This window comes from Lissotriton helveticus, chromosome 6, assembly GCF_964261635.1.
Source record: "Lissotriton helveticus chromosome 6, aLisHel1.1, whole genome shotgun sequence".
Lineage (NCBI taxonomy): Eukaryota > Metazoa > Chordata > Amphibia > Caudata > Salamandridae > Lissotriton > Lissotriton helveticus.
The window spans coordinates 995,169,901-995,190,437 of record NC_136067.1 but is presented as its reverse complement, the minus strand read 5'-3'; the positions used below and the strand labels follow the sequence as shown (position 1 = coordinate 995,190,437).

Sequence of the window (20,537 nt, the reverse complement as noted above, 5' to 3'; positions counted from 1 at the left end):
GCATAAGATGTGAGGCTCATCCCATGCGCCCGAATGACTTTGGCAAGGTATAAATCAGGCCTTTAGTCTTTTATGTACCAATACACCAAAGAAGTACACTCCTAAAGCCCCCCAGAGTTTCATGCAAGTGCCAACACCAGGGACCAATCCAGGTCCAGTTGTCACTGGTCAGCCAGGCACTTCAGGGAAAAGACCTCCTGCAGCTTCTTGTCTCCTTGCAACCACACAGGAGTTCAGCCTGCTAACCCTTGGAGCACACTTTTGTCCCGGGTAAAAAGATGGTGCAGGTCAATCCTTCAGGGCTCTTCTCAGACCACGGACAGCAGCTCTAGTCCTCTTTTGATGTTCTACTACTCCAGAAAGTGTTCTGAAGTGGGTACCTGGAGGTGCCACATTGACGCCTGGCATTAGCTTGTGGGTGGGCATGACATTTGGGCACGCCCTAACCAATCTAGTAAAAGCTCCCGGGGTCAACTATCCCCGATTTGGCCATTTTGAAGTTGGCGAAAACTCTTCAACCACATTATACTTGGACTCCGAGGGGTGAGGGGTGAGGGGTGTTCGGGGAGTGTCATGGCCATACTATACTTGAAAGCTTAGGAGGTGTGGGAGAGTATCATGGTAATCCTGGTATCCTCCCACACCTAACACTAACTAAAAGCACTAAGGGGCTAATTCCGATGGCGGTCTGCCTTGAGTGCGTCCGCTATCGTCATGGGTATTGGGACCGTCCACCTATATGGCGGTGGTCCCGACCATGGAATTACAATGCAATCGCCACGGTGGTGGTCGCATTGGGCTTGTTTAGCATTGCGGTGGGTGCTGCAGGCTGCAGCACCAGCTGCAATGGTAAACATGAAGGTCTTGCATTTCCCTGAACTACGTTGCAGGCACCATGCGGTGCCTGCCACGTGGTGCAGGGAAATGAAGGGGGTATCATGGGTACCCCCCCAGTGCACCCGCACCTCCCCCCAATACAAAGGGGGTTCCGCAACGGGCTCCCAAAGTCAATCTCCACCAGCCTGTGAGTGGCGGTTGAACCGCCAACCACCGCTGGCGGAGATGAAGCATCCTAATAAGGCGGACAGTGCCTGCTAGGCACTGCCACCATTCTGGGTATGCTTTCCGGGTCCCCCAGGCAATCGGAAACATTGCCTGTGGCGGACCCGTGGCGGACGGAATTCCCGTCCGCCCGCAAACCGCCTGCCATCATAATATGTAATCCACAAAAGTTTGCCCCCTCTCCAATTATTTTACATTGGGGACCAAATACACTCTTATTTTAATTCGGTCCAGTATATTTATTTATACTTTTTAATTATATTCTTTTGTACAAACACAATTTCGAATGGCAGAAAAAGAATACACCATACAAACAATTACTGACAAAACTCATTAAATAAACAATTAGCACCAAAACATATCAACGAACAATGAATAAACACAATACATCCAACATTCAATATACATTGCAGTACAAGTTTTTGCAATATACGAGATCAAATCAATGGTCCAACTTCATGACATTAGCAGAAGTTACTACATTTAAATCAGGAATAGAGAAATATATCACAATTCTCCTGAAACACTCTAGTTGTTTACAATTCGCTCTTGCTGTAATAACCAGCCGACGCGTTTCAAGTTTAGACCATCAGTGTCCAAACCATCTTCAGGGCTTTGTATTATTCTGTTGGGATGCAGAAAAGGGTAATTTTAATATCACCTAGTCGCCTCTATTTATAAAAGGTAGTCCACCGTTTGGATAAAAACACCTGTACCTGTGTGAAGCTATGTAGATTAACTTTTCTCACTAGGCACGACTCTTTTTCCTCAGCCATGGAATTACAATGCAATCGCCACGGTGGTGGTCGCATTGGGCTTGTTTAGCATTGCGGTGGGTGCTGCAGGCTGCAGCACCAGCTGCAATGGTAAACATGAAGGTCTTGCATTTCCCTGAACTACGTTGCAGGCACCATGCGGTGCCTGCCACGTGGTGCAGGGAAATGAAGGGGGTATCATGGGTACCCCCCCAGTGCACCCGCACCTCCCCCCAATACAAAGGGGGTTCCGCAACGGGCTCCCAAAGTCAATCTCCACCAGCCTGTGAGTGGCGGTTGAACCGCCAACCACCGCTGGCGGAGATGAAGCATCCTAATAAGGCGGACAGTGCCTGCTAGGCACTGCCACCATTCTGGGTATGCTTTCCGGGTCCCCCAGGCAATCGGAAACATTGCCTGTGGCGGACCCGAGGCGGACGGAATTCCCGTCCGCCCGCAAACCGCCTGCCATCATAATATGGCAGGTGGAGAATGGATGTAATTTGGCTGTGAATCCGCCACCAGCAGGCTGCCGTTGGCGGATTCACCACTATCCTAATGAGCCTTTAAGTTTTAAGAAGCCATTGTACCCCCAACAAACACAGAGACAGACATCTAGTAGGACAATAGCAGAGTCCTTCAGCAATTAGACAGTGAATCCACAAGACATGTCTTGGTATACTGTTCTTCTCACTTTCAAGTTAGCCCGTAGTCGTATATATGTGAACTCCGCACACCGGTGAAGCTGGATTTGACACTGGTGTCAAAAGGGATGCCCACAGCCTCCACCATGCATATTTAGTGCAGCTCAGAGGAGTCATCCCATTTAAGTCAGACTATGATTTGCTAGGAGGCATTTCACACCTATTCACATCCATTCAAGGCTAATTACGGACTGGGAGAAGCTGGAGTCTCACTGGAAATCAGCCACTAGGACCTTTGGTCAGGGAAAAGGTAACTTTCTAAAGTTTACTTATCCTTACTATGTTTTTAAAATATGAATTCACCATTGAATTGGATTTTAATAAGCGTTAAAAATAGTTTTCATATTTTTCTAGCTAGTTCCATCCCTGAGATACCGCAGTAGTCTTTTTAATCTATACTTTGGCTTTTTAAATAAGAGATCTAGGTCTCCTGCAGTGAAAATAGTTTTTGGGCACTATTCACTGTTAGGGCATGTTAACAATACATTTCTACATGTGCTATTTTTAAACTTCAAGAATCCTGCCTGTGGGCTACAAGGCCAACACAGGGGTGGCTTAATATTTAAAAGGAAGGTTGTGACCTGTCAAATGATTAATTTTGACAGGTTGAATTGCAGGTGTTATACTGCTACAGAGAGGCTACAACGGTAGGCATGAAGACATGTTTGCAATACCACTGAAGTGGATGGCACAATAGATGCTACAGTGCTCCAGTGGCATTTCTCTTGAATGCCCTGGGTACACTTTGTATCAGACTAGAAACGTATACGCAAGCTAAAGTTGCCAATTAGGCATATGCCAATTCTGCCATGTTTAAAGGGCCAACACAGGTACACTGGCACTGCTTAACAGGGGTAGCAAGCACAGTGTTCTAAACACAGTGAAAATGGAAGATCCAGAATAAGGCAAAAAATCTGGAGTGAGCTCACACAAATGCCAAATGTCCTACACCAGTCAACCATGCATTCTCTCACACCCTCATTTTCAGGCACTTAATCAATATGCCATGCTTTATTATGACTAGAGCTGTGGTTGCCACTACTATGCCACCCATAACCAAACTGTCCTCAATATGTCCAGCATGGACCACATGTGCTAGGACTCAATAGGCAGAGAGTTGGAGGCAGCAATATTCTGAATTCTCAGCCCTGAGGAGGCGTAACACCATCATGAAGTGGGCCTACAATTCATATTTTGAGATACTTTTGTGAGGAGCGTCTTGCCGTTCGCCATAACTATAAATAATCCTCATTACATTTCTACAGTGAGCTAGTGGATCAGAGTGCTTGTTGCACTGGGGCCCTGAAGGAACCATGCAAGGCTGATCTGGCTCTGGTGAAGAGCTATAACTGAACCTTTGACAAATGCCAGATTACTATTCACAAGATGGAAACTATTATGTGTAGGAGCTCCTGAGCCAGCTGAAGATCTTTCCACTGTCCGAAATCAGTTTGGAATACTGGCTGTGCAGGAGCCCTGGAGGACATGCTAGGTGCTGATCTGGTACAAATGGGAGACATTAAATCGAAAATGTGATAGACGTCAGATCTCCTGCTCGGCAGAATCCAAGCTAGAGACACTGAAGTATCAGAGCTCCGAAGTCTCTAAAGATTCTGCCTGAAGAGAAACATGGCAATCGAGAAGGCTGACTGTGGGAAACAGTGCCCCAAGAAGGATCTACAACGATGGTCTGAGACCATGTGCAAAAGGGCTTCCACAGAGGAAGCCGTAACACAAGTAAAGAACCTGGTTGCTCGCGGGAAGGAGGCATTACCAACCACCAACTTCATACCATACTAACAGACAAGCTGCAGCGGAATGGGAATTTAGTTATCCCACCTTCACCCCCCATTCAAGGTGAAAAAGCTATATTTCGTTAATAAGGAGCTTCGATGGCAATGAGTGCTTCAAAAAGGATACAGAGAGTGATCTCCAGGTGGTTGGCACTGGAGGCTTTATTGGAGTAGGGATGTCCCATGTCCCGAAAGTGCTATAAAGTCGGAAGTAACTTGGAAGAATAGGGTGCAAGTGGTGAGTAAAAAGGATAATTAGGAGAAGGTTGGTCGCTAAACACTACCTAGAAGTTGACATGATAGGTCATTGGCCTTAGCGGTATATCAACCCTTCTTCCCTCCAGCATCTGAAACCCACTGGAATGGGACCAAAGAGAACATACATAACAGAAATTGAGACTCGAATGACTGAGCAACTACAAGCTACTATAATAATAATTGTAACACCTGAAGATAGTGTAGGGATGAAATTTGAAGTTAGCACGTTTAGTAACTGTGGTGATAAGCCTGAAAGAGAGCAAATGTGCACTGATATGCAACTATCGTTTTTGGCACCGTCAGCTCAATCAAGTAAACTGGCTTGGACTCAAATCTAACGAAAGAAGACCGTATGGGTAGGGCAGATATGGCAAAAAGACAGGATGTATAGCCTGTAAAAGCATCTGCAAACATCAAGACATTAACTAGTGAGACCAAAGTTGGGCAAACCCCAGATAAAGCAGCCTCCTAGGATAAACTGGACAAAATATTTTGAGTTATATCAGTAACTAGAGGCGCATTGGAGAATAACATTGATGTGGTTGTAGGGGACTACAACCTATTGAGGCACAGACAAAGAACACTGGAAGGTAAAGTCAAAAAGAACGTGAAGGCTAAACAAACATTAGGAGCTCACAGAAAAGTTGCACATGCTGAAATACAGAGCTGAGGAGTTGGAAGGCTGCTCCAGTGCACTAACTAACATTCAGGTGACCAGCCTGCCTAAAAGAAATCCAACATTGGCTGTCGCTTAACCACTTAAAACTCAACCAAGACAAACCCGAAATACTCCTCATCTCCAACAAAGAGGAGAACCCTCATATTTCAGAATGGCTAAAAGCTTTGGATGCCCTTAACGGCAATCACACTCTGACCCACTCCGTTAAATCATTAGGAATTACCCTAGACTCAAAACTCGACATGGCCAATCACATCAAGAACTCCGCAAAGAATGCCTTTGTCAACCTGAAATTACTTAACAGAATAAAACCATTCATCCCAACCAACGACTTCAAACAAGCCACCCAATCACTAGTGCTATCCAGACTCTACTATGGGAATGCCACCCTCACTGATACGACAAAATCTCACCTAGCCCTCCTCAAAACTGCTCTCAACGCAGCAGCTAGAATGGTCACTGGAATCAGGAAATATGATAACATCTCACCAGAACTCGGAGCACTAAAATGGCTCCCAATCGAACTGCGTGCCAGATACAGAACTGCATGCCTCACACAAAGCCCTGCACACAGGAAAACCTGAATATTTGGCTGCCAAACTCAAGAGGGCTGGTCAGACAAGGAACCTCAGGAGCTCCAGTACCCTACTACTTATCCCCATGAAAACACGCAAACAAAAAACTGCTGCACGGTCCTTCGCCAGAAACGCACCCAAAATCTGGAACCCCATCCCAGTATGTATCAGGACTATCCCGCCCTTCACAAAATAAAAAAAACAACGTAAAGTCCTTTTCCTTAACCGCTCCCTCCCGAATGGATAGCCGCCATCAAAACGCTATCTCCCCTGCTCGTCGTCTCTTCCTGACATTGTAGCTCTAAGACTTACCTCCTCCCTGCGATTCGACCCCCAACTGCTCCCACCCCTTAATTGGTTCAACCCCAAGACGTGCACTCTATGAGGTTATCTCACGACTCACGGACTACCTCAATGCTGCTCAGAACACTTGAACTTCCAAACCTTTTATGTAGAATCCTGTTTTATTGTATCAACCCCAAGACAAAGTGCACTCTATGAGGTTATCTCAGGACTCGCGCACTGACTCAATGCTGCTCAGCACACTTGGACTGCCTAACTTATATGTAGAATACTGCTTATTGTTTGAATCTTGCTCAAAAACTGTTGTGAAGCGCTCCGATACTCTGGGGTCAGGCTAGCGCTATATAAAACTCCTTAACAAATAAATAAATAAAGCACTGAATACTTACATATGACTACCTACATAGACAACTGGATACAAAAGAGTGTGGCACCAGATGGACTTTCTTTAATGTGGTGGACAGAGCACAGAGTTCCTCTGTGCTTGTTGTCACCGGGATCACACATCCCAAACCTTAGGGACAGAGACAGATGTTATGTTACCAAGAGCAAAAAAACACAAGGTCACTCTACAGTAGAGAATAAAGTAACGAATTAAAGTACTCTTTGAAAACCAGGCAGATTTTTTTATTGATCTCTAATAAGGCAAAAGCACGGATTGGACATTATTCCTCCAAACCATGACCGATAAGAAAACGGAGACTTCAGCCCACAAATAAACCATTTAGAGCAAGCAAAGAAAGAACAAATGGCAATAGGGGTGGCATTAAGAGTCACTCCGATGACGGCTGAGAGGACTGGATGTCCGATTTAGTCTCTTCAATTGGAACTGATGAGGGCTTACCTGTAACCAGAACGGCTGATGGCCTGATGTGAAAAAATACAAGATGACACCGAATGAGAGTTTAATAAAGTAATCGAGTGATCATTCTATAGCACATGCTAAACGAGATGTGAGAAATGTTTTTATGCGCTATGGGAAAGGGCAGCTGGAGAGGATGCTGCTCGAAGGTGAACATTCTCCTGTCGCATCCAATTCTAGAGTGGCACGACTGTGAAATTATTAGCTGAATATTTGAATATCTGTTTGTTACTGGGCATGGGGCCATTGCCTTACCACCTGGGGGTTGGAATGAGAGCTGCTGGGTTTGTTTAACAGTGAGTGTGTATAATGACGCAGTTGAAATAGCTACGAGCAGGATTATGCCAGCACCAAACTGACTACAATAAATGTCATTACTACTTACAATGGGCCCCTATGAGGCGCGTACATTTTAATCAGAGGTTAGATATGGTGTTATTGTGCAAGTGCATGTTCACAACATGGAGCATGATGGGGATTAAACTATACCTACAAGCTACAAAAGATTCAAACTTATTTGAAGTGCAGAGAAGTGGAGATAGTTTTATCGCAAGAAACACACACAGAAAAAGGTTAAACTCAAAACGCGGAGAGGTCAACGGTTTGACATGGGGTACTAAAGTTTGGCCAGAGGTGCCCTGATTTGGGTGAGACCTGGGATTACCTTTATTCCTAACTTTGAGGGCAAATAGGTACAGGTGGAAGGAAAATTATAGTGGTGGATATTTTGCTCTGTAGTGTATATGCCTTCGATCTTGACAACTTGGGCTTTCTTTTTTGTGCTATCAGAGCAAGATCTGCTTCAGCATTGGGGGAGTAGGGGTGATTTTAACTATGTAAATTACATTGAACTTGACCGATCTTAATTTCCAGTAGCAATAGTGACGGTGCTGAGGAGCCAGCTTAAGCACAGAGAATCGATACTCAAATTGGGCCTTGTGGATTCTAGAAAGGTGTAATATCCAAAACCCACACAATAATCATATCATTTGTTTGTTCCTGATCTACATGTCGGTGTCAATGAAATATCTTGCTCTAAGAACTTGTACACACACGTTCTGCAGACAGAACACACACAGATGAACTATTTCTGATCACAATCCCTACCTACTGGGATAAACTGTGTTAGAGCAAGGTTGACTATACTCCGTTGGAAACTAAAATAGCTGAAAAAAGAGAAAAAGTATTCCAAATATTTGATCACCTGAGGTGTTTGGACAATAAGAAATCTAGGACGCGGGAACATTCTGTGGGTGAGTTGGCTACTAAATTATTGAATGGTTGCCTAAATCCAAACTTAGAAGATCCCCAATAGTGAGCATTCAAGATGATGGTGAATTATGGTGGATGCAAAAGGAATTTAACAAAGTGTTCAGAACATATTTTTCACAGTATACAACACAGAATACAAACAATCACAACTTACAAAGCTAGTTGCCTCACGCAAGACTGGGCACCTTACCACCAATTAAACTAAAGAATTAGAGACATCACTAAGGATTCAGGAGATCAGAAAAGCTATCACTGAACTGCTTGAACCTGACTCTGCGATTAGTCAGGTTATGCGTTTAATTTTGTGCAAGATATATCTTTTGATTAGTAATCAAACTTCTCACCATTAATGAAAAGAAAGGGGTGCCTCAACCCCCTTCATCAACAAGGGAGGCCTTAATCTGTTCCCTCCCCAAACCAGTTAGGAACGCACAAGATAAAACTTCAATATTGCCACTCTTGATTATAAAATTCTTACAAAGTTTTCTCTAACTGAATGGCTAGCTTATTGCCCTCCATCATTCCCTTGAACAAAATTAGTCTGTCCTAAGATCTATCACCTCCCCTCCTATTAGTTAGTTATTTTGCGTTACTGAAAACATACCGGCCGCGTCTCTCTGATCAATATTTTCTGCGTTGTGGACAAAGCTTTTGACATGGTCAGTTGTAAGTACATTTTCATGCTATTGAAGCAGATGGGTTTCAGGGAAATTATAATACATGGGATCTTATGGTTTTATTCTACACACACAGATAGTGTCATGACAGGTACGGTAATCTTTGCCACTAAAATGAAGCCTTTGGCAAACACCATGAAGCTCCACAGTAGCACAAGCATTAGTAGAATGTATTTAATGCATAGTTAATCAAAACCATTATAATGATATCACTTCAAAAAGATCATTTAAAAATAATTAAATATTATAATAACCAGTATTCATAATAAAGTATGTCACCTTAAAAAGATTACATTTATATCTGCACGACGCATTCAATCAGTAAAACTGGTTGTTGTTGCGTCCTCCACGTGCGCCAGTGTCAATTTTAACTGAGCTTTTTTACTGGCCTGGTCAAAAACCTAATTGTTGGCAAGTTTAGTCTTATATTTTACCATATGGCTATTTGGGGGCATGTGCGCACTCCCAGTTTCTTAAGGAGTGCCACAAAAAGTGTTGATGATCGGGCAAAATTTCCAGACATATGCAAATGATGTGTGTGATTGTTTTGAGGGCTTATTTGCACCACCTGTAAACTTTGCTTTTTTCTTTTACTAACAATTTAGGCCATAGGTCCAGTGTTTTAAAAAAAATCAACTAGTCGCAGGCGCATTCATTTTTGATTTTGAAAAATGATAGGCCATGTCAAATAGCATATTCAGATAGTCTGTTTGTAATACCTATAGCTCTTTTGTCAAATTCGATGGACTTTTTCTGCTACCATTTTGGAAGTTTCCTTACAGAGGCAGGCTTGTCTACTACACCACAAAAGTATTGGAAATGTTGTTCCTTACAGAAACACTTGATTTTCTAACAAATGTCTAACAAATTATTTAAAAACTTTGTCGTACGATGACCATATTTTTAAAATGTACTCTTGGGAAGAAACCATGCCATCCATCCACAATCCACAAACTCAGGGTTGGCATATTCGGGACAGTCAGAGGCAGGTTATTTGTTCCTCGGTGCTTTTAAGGTACATCAGCCATCACCAACACTGGGAATGAAGCAACAGAACCAGCTTTAAGTAAATATATTTATGTTTCATGCTTCTCCTGGACAGGCAAGAACTTCAGTAATAAAAATACAGAAAACAGACTATCCTGGAAAAGGGAAAGAAGTGTTCTGGGAGTAGGGGGCGAAGAGTATACACGCGGAACTGCAGGGTGTCCAAGTTCACCTACTGTAAAGTACTGTGGAGCCCTTGGTTTTAAGGGATCTATATCCCCTGAAATCCTTATGCTACCTATAACCAAAGGAAACATATTATAAAAGACGGTCTCCTCCTGAAGCACAGAATCAGTCTAGCTGCCATCAGTCAATCTGATGTTTTATGATTCGTCTTTTCTCAAGGCTATGGTGAAGAGACCATTCATAACCTCAACAAAGGGCGATTGAGTTGAAATAGTTTGCAAACTAGGAAGATAATGGGAAAGGTGGAATTTAGTAAGATTTCAGTTGTCGCAAGCGTGATTCTACAAAAGGTATATGCACCCCAAGCGCAGAAAAGAAGAAATACTTACTTTAAAATTATGGGTATGCCTTGTCATCAATAAAAGTTGAAAACAATCACATAATACCAAATCATCAAGGTACAGTCAGTCAATGGTCAAGATATTTTACTTCTTTTGGTCACAAACAACCATTGCCGGTTCATTCCTAAATTATGTTTTTCGTGACTGATGTTCTACCTGAAATTCATGGGAGCGCAGTAGGACTGCTGTGTTGTTTTATTGTCAGCAATACAAAAGTGAGAGCTTATATAAATTGGCTTAGTTGCAATATTGAAAAACCTTTCAAAGTATCCATCTTTACACTCACTTCAACATTTGGGAACTCATCTCCAACAGAGTTACTTTGTACTGGCTAAAGAGACTACTGGTGAGGTGAAATGGAGTATCAAGTGCATAAAGGGCATAAAAGAAAAGCTTCACAAAACTGAAACCTACTTGTCTTAAAAGCACTATGATATCCACTGACAGGCCATAATGCATCCTGTGTTCCAAGTGCCATGCTAAAATTGGCTGAGAGCTGGAGCATCAATTTCCTAGACTTCTGTCCTGAAGAAGAGGGTGCTACTGTTCAGCGTAATTGTATTGTATTGTATTTATATAGCGCTTACTACCCCTGGCGAGGCGTCGGAGTGCTTTTTCGGCGAGTAGCACGCTACTTCGGGACCCATAGAGGATTAGTGTTTAATTAGTATAGTGAAACATGCAAGTACATTTTAAGTGGTGGATAGGTTAGTCAGTTATTTGGAATGCTAGCAGAAGGATAGAGGAGGAAAAAAGGTTTATATTTATATAGCGCTTGTTACTCCTGATGGGGTGTTGAAGCACACTACTCCGGAAGCCCATAAAGGATTACTGGTGAATTAGTATGGTGAAATATGAAAGTAATCTCAGTGGTGGCTATTAGTCAGTTATTTGGAGTGAGAAGGATAGCGGAAGGATAAAAGGGGAAGAAAGGTTTTCATTCATCTAGCGCTTGTTACCCCTGATGGGGTGTTGAAGCACGTCACTCCAGAACACAAAGGATTAGTGGTGAATTAGTATAGTTGAATATGGAATTTGAGAAGTGAACATGTTAGTCTGTTAATTTTGATTGAAAAGGATAGTGGAGGGATAAAAGTGAAGGATTTTTTTTGGTTTTGTTTTGTTTTTAGGTCTTAGCAGTAGGAGGAGGCTTTTGGATGAGTAAAGAGGAGTTTTGGAGGGGAGGAGTCAGAGGGAAGAGTTTAGAAAGGTTTGTTTTGGGGAATAGGTATAGTAGAAAGAGGTGTCAGATGATACAAGGAGGGGTAGAATAGGAGAGAGTCAGGAAAAGGTTATTTTGGGGATCATACTAGTGGTGTGGGGTTTGGGATAAATGAAAGTGGATGTAGAGGATATATTGATAGATGTATAGGCTGAAAAACAGGGTAGTGCATTGGAAATGCTAAATTAGAAGAAAGTGATAAATATATAGATCCATAAGTACCTTAAGATTGTGGATGTGGATGGTGAGTAGGCGGCCATAGAAGCGTTCTTCGCATAGAATGAGAGTTGTGAGGATCAAAAAGACTGCACTTGTAAAACTGTAATTAACTTGTATCTTTTGCATGCCATTATTGTACCTAAATGAACACCAACAGTGGTCAATTATTTAGCTCTTTAGGTTTTCTATTACAATCTTATTGAGTCCACTGGCATTCAATTAATTAGAAAAAAGACATAGGGTCACTTTTATGGGCTGCCTTCTTGCTGATTACAATGCTACTCATATGAGAAATTCTTTTGTTTTTTAGAAAAAGATAAGAGGCGCAAGGGAATGCAGCATGACAGATCTTTTTACTAATAAAACGTAATGTATTCATTCAATAAATCTTTATTTGGCTTGAACAGCCATAAAAGAATACAATAATAATTCAGATATCAATATAAAAAGAAAGCCACAAAAGAATACAGTAGTAATACAGATATCAATAAAAACATTAAAAGGATCAATTACAGCAGCATTCAATTACAGCATACAATAAATGGGCATACAGTAATAATACATGCATCATTAAAAAACATTCCCTGGGTCAAATACAACAGCATCAATTGACATACAATAACTGGGCACACACTTAAAAGCGTAACAAAGAGAACTATCATATCAATTCCTAATGTAAAGTGCTTCTCTAGTAAAATTTAAACAGCTAAGCAAAGGTCCTGGGTTTCCAAGAACGCCAAACTGTGACAAAAAACTTTCTTCTCACAGATTTACAAAGTGCACAAAAAAGTAGAAAGCGCTAAGTGCTTTGACTCGATGTACCGTCACACGCTCACACCTTGGACTGGAAGTCTCACTAAGAGGTGTACAGTACCCAAAAGTATACTTGTCAAATAAAATCTGTATTAAGTATTTTCTAGAAAAGTAAGATAAAATTTCACATCCCAATTAAAAATCACGTGTTCCAAATTTGCCGAAAGTTCGCGTATATGCTTGTCCTGGGCCTGTTCATAGTAGGCAGTCTTAACTAAGGCTTTCGCTGCACATGGTATTTGAGTTGGTTCTTCAAAAAGCCCACTGAGGTCCAGCTGCCTAAAACTGCGGTGTGTATATGCAAGCAAGGGAATACTATCAGCGTTATCCAGGGCCAAACAATCCTGAAGGATGAGCCTAGAGAATCCCAATTCTGGTGTATTCTAAACCTTTATTCCTAGATGTAACGGAGCCAAGCCCACACAATCCTCTAGCATTTGGAAGCCCGCCTCCGAATGACAAAACAAAAAAGGTTGAAGTTCCCTGTGGTACAATCAATAGTCTCAGAAGTAAGCGATTTTCGAGAATTTGAAGTCTGGATCAGCCAAAATACCCACACACTCCCGCACCCTTTATTTGAAGCAATGGAAAGACGCTTGGTATTAAAAATAGCCATAATTTCTTTTACAGGTCTATGACCCAATTTTACTGCCAAATGGAAAAATTATTCTATAGCTCTATTGGTTTGTTGAACCTTTAAGTTTAGCAGTGGGTCCCAGCTTAGCTGTGAGTTAAAAAGAAGACCCAAACAACCTTGAATGCCAGATTCCCCTGGATGTAAAAAAAAACCTGGGCTTCATTCTTTTTGGCCTCATACCATTACGTAGGTCTGATGATAATTTATTTTTAAAGTCCGAAGAGGACCTAAATTTAACAAAGGCTTCCACAGCTTTTTGAAGACAGTTTGCTGTTGTAGCTAAGATGACCACATTGTCTGAGTAAAGAAAGGGGATAGGCCAAGTGCCCATTATTGGAATATCCAACTTCTCTTGCAGTGAGCGGGCCTCAAAACCATTTATGTAGATCAAGAAAAAAAAGGGAGCCAAGATTAAATTCTGCCGGATGCCCTCGGTCAAGCCTATAGTGGGGGTACACTCACCTCCCGGGCCATACCAAATCTTCACTGTAGTATTAGAATGCAGTATCCTGTGGAGAATCGGGAGGTGTTCTTCCAACCCCATAACCCCCATCATATCACAGAGTTTCGGCACGGTTGACATTGTTGAATGCACTCAAGTCTATGAATGTTAGATGTCGAGAGCTCTTCATGGACTTGGTATATTTGCCCACGATAGGTGACACATTTAGACACTGCTCAACAGTGTCCATACCCTGTCTGAAGCCATATTGGACCTCTGCTAGGATGCTATTTGAGGTAGCCCATCCTTCCAGGTGGAATAAAAGGAACTTCCCCAAGATTTTCTTATCTTATTTTCAGTATCTATTAGGGAGATAGGCCTATAACAGGCTGGGTTGGCTCTTTCGCCCTTCTTAAAAATTGGGACTGCAGTAGCTTCTTTCCATGACTGGGGGAGTGGGCCGATAATAGCAGCTCTGGGGATATTTACAAGTAAGGGGACGCATAAATCAGGGTTATCTTTGAACAAATCAACTGGGACCCCATTGGGGCCCTGGGCTTTTCCACATTTAGCTTGCCCAATGGCTACCTTCGCTTCCTTGACTGAAGTAGACTGGCCTAACTGCACAGCTAATTAGTCTCCATTCCCAACAATCATTTCCTCTTCGCAGGATGCTAACTATTGAGATGATTAAAAATAGGGAAGAAATGCATAAACCAAGATGTTTCTGAATTTAGACAGTCTGTCTTAGACGATGAGACCTCTGAAAACATTGGCTGGTTTACAACCTCTTAAAATGTTCTCGAATCTCTTAAGCTGCCTGCTGCCAGTAGATCCTCCCATGCTTCACTTCTCAGCTCGGCCTTTCTACCTTTTATTGTGTTCTTGTACAAAGAACGGGCAGCTATGATGGCTTCTTTATCTTAAGGGGAAGCCTTTAAGGCCAGCTTTTATTGTCTATGTGTCTTTGAGCATACACCATTACAACCCCTTAAACCACCTTGGGGAAAGAGACCTAGGTACAGGATGAGTGGTTACCAGAGGATGCGATTTAACAGAACATGGAGTTTCAAAATCCCATACTAGGGATCTCGGGGAAATCTCTTCAGAAAGACACTTCAACACTAACATCTAATTGTTCGTCACAATCTTACCCTCAAAATGTTTCAGGTCAACCCGGTCCCATTTTAATCTGCATCCTCTCTTTGGATTAAATACAATAGGAGCGGTGGTAGCCTTGGAGTCAGCTATCGAGCTATCTAACTTTAAAAGGGCTACTTGAAGATTGTGTTTACTAGCAGGGCGCAATTTTATCCTAAAATCCATTACACAATGGTTATGCTAATTAGCCATTACCATGTGATCTATTTTACTGGGACTTGAACCACCTGAGAATGTAGGGAGCTGGTTAATGAGTTTCTTCACACAGTCTGTTAAGAAAATTAGATAATGTCATCAAAATGGTATTAGGTGTATCCCCATGCGGAGTATGTTTAAAAATGTAATAAGGATTTACCCTTCTTGTTCTCAATGCCACACACCCTTGTGTCATGAAATTTGAATGTTTGACAATTAAAGTCTCCTACCCAAAAAATACAAAGTGTTTTTAGAAATGATTAGCCTTTACTATTGCCTCATTCAACATAGTTACAACATCAGTAATTTGATGCTCAAAAAGGTTATGATAAAAATTAATAATCAGCATGTCTACGTTACCCATGTAAGAGAGTAGGATCTGCTTCTTATAGTTACCCCCACTTTTTTGCTGATGTATCACCGTTTTCGACTTAGACTGGCTGGGATCCTGCTATCCAGGACCCTAGCCTAGCTGCTTTCGCCTCTAAATTGATTGCATGTACTTAAGGTACACTCCAGATTGGATACTGGGGTACCCTTATCAGTCCCTGGTACACCATGTACCCAGGGCATAGGTATCCCAGAGGCATCCCATGGGCTGTAGCATGTATTATGCCACCCATGAGAGACTATTCAAACTGACACCACAGGCCTGCTACTGCAGCCAGTGTAATGTGGTGCATGCCCCCCTTACTTATATATAGGTTACCTATATCTATTCTAAATCACTACACATTTAAACCTATTAGTCACCCCTATGACAGGCCTTATCGATCCTGAAGGCAGAGTGCTGGGTTTTGAGAAGAGGGTGCCCCTGCATGAGCAGAGCCCCTCTGCAGCCTTCAGAATCTATTCCCTGGGGTTGTCTGTGATGCAGCCAAACCATTTATACTTAAGTGCATTATAACCTCGCGGTAAATGATAACTTTAAAACGGCTGCTTAGAAACAAGTTGTGCTTGGTGTCAAACACCGTAGAATCATACCGCCACACCAGTGACTGTTGTGCAAGGTAGGATTCCTCCCTTGTAGAACCACTACTGTGGGGCACCAGCCTACCCAGTGCTAGCTTTCTCGACCTGGGCAGCACAAAATGGATGCTGCCAGTCACAGACACGAGTCTGCCCTCCTGCTGCTGAGCTGAGCTTGAGCAGGGGAAGGTTGGACAATAGGTTTCCTGTCACAGGGAGATGTGACCACCTCCCAGACAGGCTTTAGTGTATTGGGGCAGGGTGGGTGCACTCAGAGTGCCAGAAAGTCTGCACTGGGGGCACATTTGGTGTCCCTGTGCATAGTCCAGCTCAAACCGGTTGCAGGAGTCATTTGCTCCGTCTCTGGCGCAAAACTGGACAAAGGACATGGGTGTAACCAGCCCTCTGTCCTGTCCCTCCCCTAGGAAGTTTCACAGAGTTTAACCAACTCCTTGCTTGGGTACACGCGTCCCCAAACAGGTGGTAAAGAATCTGAGGGCGTGGGTAGATCCCGCCCTTAGCTTTCAGACACAAACAAAGAAAGTAGCAGGAACCTGTTTTGGCATTTTACGGGGGTTCAAACCAGTGCTGGGGTCCTTTGACCCAGCCATGAGGCAGGTGACTGTCCAGGCATCTATTCTGTCTAGACTGGACTACGCCAACTCACTCTACTTGGGAGTCAATAAAGTGAAAATTACAAGACTACAAAGGGTCCGGAACGCTGCTGCTAGAGCCTTATTAGGTCTGCCCAGGACATGCCCCACTTCCAATACTATTCGTTGACTACACTGGCTGCCTGTGAGACTCTTTGCATGCCTTTCAAAATCTTAAATCTTTCCTCCCCAGACATCTTGGCCAATCTGCTTACATCTTACACCCCCTCCCGCCAACTCCGTCCTGCGGGCCAGCATCTGGTGGTTGTTCCACGGGCTAGGAGGGTTCGTGCTAGTGGACGCTCCTTTGGTGTATTGGCAGCCAGACTTTGAAATGTGCTCCTCACCGCTATTCGTAGTATGGAAAACTACCTAGCTTTCCATAAGGTTATCAAAACGCACCTCTTTCTCCCACTATAGCCTGGGGTATGTTGTCTATTGTTCTGCTGCTTTCTGTTTCAGCACGGGGATGCCCCTTTGCCAGGGCAGCTGTGCGCTATACAAAACCGCAAAGCATAGCATAATGTAGGAACTCGGACTACAGGACTTTGGATTTTACCTGCACTAGCCACTGCAAGCAGAAACCAAGTACTTTGATGATCTACACTAAGCTTGATGACTGAAGAATCTCCCTTGGAATAAAGGAGTTACTTCCCTGCTGAAGCAGGCACCTTAACGCATCTGACCTGTTTGCATCTCCTGAGCTCCTGAGGACTCCGAAGATTTCTGCAAAACAGGAGGTGGGTTCCCGAGCATCTCTGAGGTCGATATACTCTCAGCAATCCTGAGACCAGTATCCCTTGTGGCGGACTGTGCAACCCGAACCCCTGTGCACCATGGACTTTTGCAGCAGCATATGCTTTTTGGCAATCCTGAAAGCTGTGCTTTGGGCTACGTGTATTCCTGACCCCCAGCAGTATTTCCACCGAAGATTTCCAGCTTACACTCCACAAGTGTATGACATGATTTGGCACAATCGGCCAGACGGTGCCCGGGGCGGTGGCGTAGCAACGATCTTCAAAAAACAGTTTACGACGACTAAAATTTTAGCCGAAACTATAAATTCTGTTGATCTATTAGGGATAAAAATCACCATAAACAATTCCTGTCTTATCATTTTAACGATTTATTGTCCCCCCCAATGTACATCAATGTTTAACGACCTCTTTTTTCCCATAATATCGGATTTATGCACACGTTATAAAAATATCTTGGTGACAGGTGACTTTAATGTTCACTGGGATAAGACAGATAAAAATCTACCAACACGGCAGCTACAGACTTCCATGACCGCTTTAGGCCTGGTACAATTAGTGGAAGCCCCAACCCACATAAAAGGCCACATTCTCGATCTTATCTGGTCCTCAATACCAAAAGTGGCTCTCACAAGTATTACACCTTGTATTTGGTCTGACCACCACTTAATCCTGTGTGATATACCACAAAATAATCCTCAGGTAAAACTTCCGCTAAAAACCAAAAAAGTGCGCCTATGGAAAAAAGTCGACTCAGTAACCCTAACAGAAGCCCTGTCCAAACATATACATAAACCAACGATCCCATCAGATGGCGTAGACATAGATCTAAATTATGACACTATAGTAGCCACTCTCAGGCAATCAATTGATCAGATAGCCCCAGAAAAGACACAAAAAATCAAAGGTGCAGAAAAAGGAGCCCCCTGGTTCACTCAAAACCTGAGAGATCAAAAAAGAAAGCTCCGTCATCTTGAAAGATGCTGGAGGAAATCTAAAGAGGATACCGACCGTGAATTATACAGAACATCCTTTCAACTGTATAAAAGGCTCTTTGTATCAACCAAAAAGGACTATTATGAAACCCGCATGAACAACGCCGTAAATGTCCAGAAAGAAACCTTCCAAATACTGAAAGAATTAAGCAAAAAGGAAGAAAAGGTAGATACACTTATTGATTGTAACACCTTCCAAGGATACTTTCTTGAAAAAGTAGCGACTATACTGTCAGACATCAAAAAAGACAGCTCAGCCATACCCACCACGCCATCGCCCCCTCAAAACCCTCAAAACCCTTTGACCCCCATTATTACTAGATTTCCTAGCATTGACTCCACCACCCTTAGACAACTAGCTATATCAACCAAATCAGGCTCCCCTGCTGACCCTTGTCCTCCCGAAATTTTCCGGCTAGCAATTCCCATTCTAGAGGACCAGATCCTAGACCTCCTAAATAACTCATTAGCTACAGGATCATTACCAAATACCTTTAAAGAAGCACGTGTTAGACCCCTAATAAAAAAACCTGGGGCGGATCCAACTAGCCTGAAGAACTATAGGCCAATCTCCCAGCTGCCGTTTCTGTCAAAAATTCTAGAACAGCATGTATTAAAATCACTGTCACCCCTCCTGGAATCACATCATCTACTCCAGGAGCGACAAGCTGGTTTTCGTGCCCACCATAGCACGGAACTAGTAATGCTGTCGGTGCTGGACGAGCTCAGATGCATGGCTGACAGTAAAAAACCAAGCGCCCTGATACTATTAGATCTTTCAGCGGCGTTTGATACTGTCAGCCATGCACTGCTCCTGGACAGACTAGCCACGTCCGGGATAAAAGAACAAGCTCTCCAATGGCTAACGGCCTTTTTGTTAGGGAGGACGCAGAGGATCCAGTTGGCAGATCAGGTATCTGACGTTGGCACCTTGGTATGTGGAGTCCCGCAGGGGTCTGCACTCTCACCACTTCTATTTAATTTATACCTGCAGCCACTGATAGACTCTCTGGCAATCATGGTCTGTAAAGTTTTTAACTACGCCGATGATACTCAGCTGCTGCTGAGTATCGAAAATACAACATCAGCCCAGGCCATGGCCCAAATTTTTTTACGGTTCACAGTAAACTGGATGACGTCCAATCTATTAAAAATTAATCCAGACAAAACGGAGGTCCTTGTAGTCTCAACTTCTGCCTCCCCCTGGAACGATCTGTTTTGGCCCCAAGAACTCGGACCTACCCCAAAGCCATGTCCTAGTGTAAAGAGTCTGGGTATGAAAATCGATCAGGAGCTTTCGATGACCAACCAAGTATCCGCTGTGGTTGGATCATGTACCAACCTGATCAGACAGTTGCGAAAGCTTGTCCCTCTGCTCTCAACGAACATGCTTCGAACCATTGTTTCAGCCACAATAGTTTCTAGAATCGATTACGGGAACGCATTATACCTAGGTCTTCCAAAAAATTCAATAAATCGTCTACAAGTTATCTTGAATGACGCAGTACGGCTAATCTTTGGATTACCCAGACGGACCCATGCCTCCCCTCTACTTTATAGGTTACATTGGCTCCCTATGAAGCAAAGGGTCGAATTCAAGAGCCTGTGTATTTGCCATAAAGCAATTTATGGGCAGGCACTGGCCTATATAAAAGAGACTTGAAGTGTATGAACCCAAGCGAGCCCTGCGATCCTCCAATTCTTTTCTGCTATCATGCCCACGTTTTAAAATGGCAACCAAGGGTGGCAGATCCTTTTCAGTCCAAGCCCCCACCATTTGGAATAAGCTACCGGAGGTGCTTCGTAGAGAATCCAATCTTCTCCGCTTTAGGAAATCCCTGAAGACTTTGCTCTTCAGGGATGCGTTTTCATCCCCGTAAGATAGGTCGGCAATCTGCATCCTTTCTACCCTTCCTTTTGTTGCTGTACTTGGTCAGAAGCGCTTTGAGACCTGTCGGTGAT

General features: G+C 43.2%; 1 protein-coding gene across 7 annotated transcripts in view; it reads right to left on the bottom strand.

Moving 5' to 3' along the window:
* The window catches only part of PDE10A (phosphodiesterase 10A), a 1,305,213-nt gene that overhangs the window by 999,759 nt on the left and 284,917 nt on the right, over positions 1-20,537 (bottom strand). For 2 of the 7 annotated variants that reach the window (XM_078648631.1, XM_078648629.1), the window contains exon 2: positions 6,519-6,643. The exons of the other annotated variants lie outside the window; for them this stretch is intronic. The gene's annotated coding sequence lies outside the window, so the exon portion shown is untranslated. The remainder of the gene's footprint in view (positions 1-6,518; positions 6,644-20,537) is intronic. 7 annotated transcript variants of the gene reach the window in all.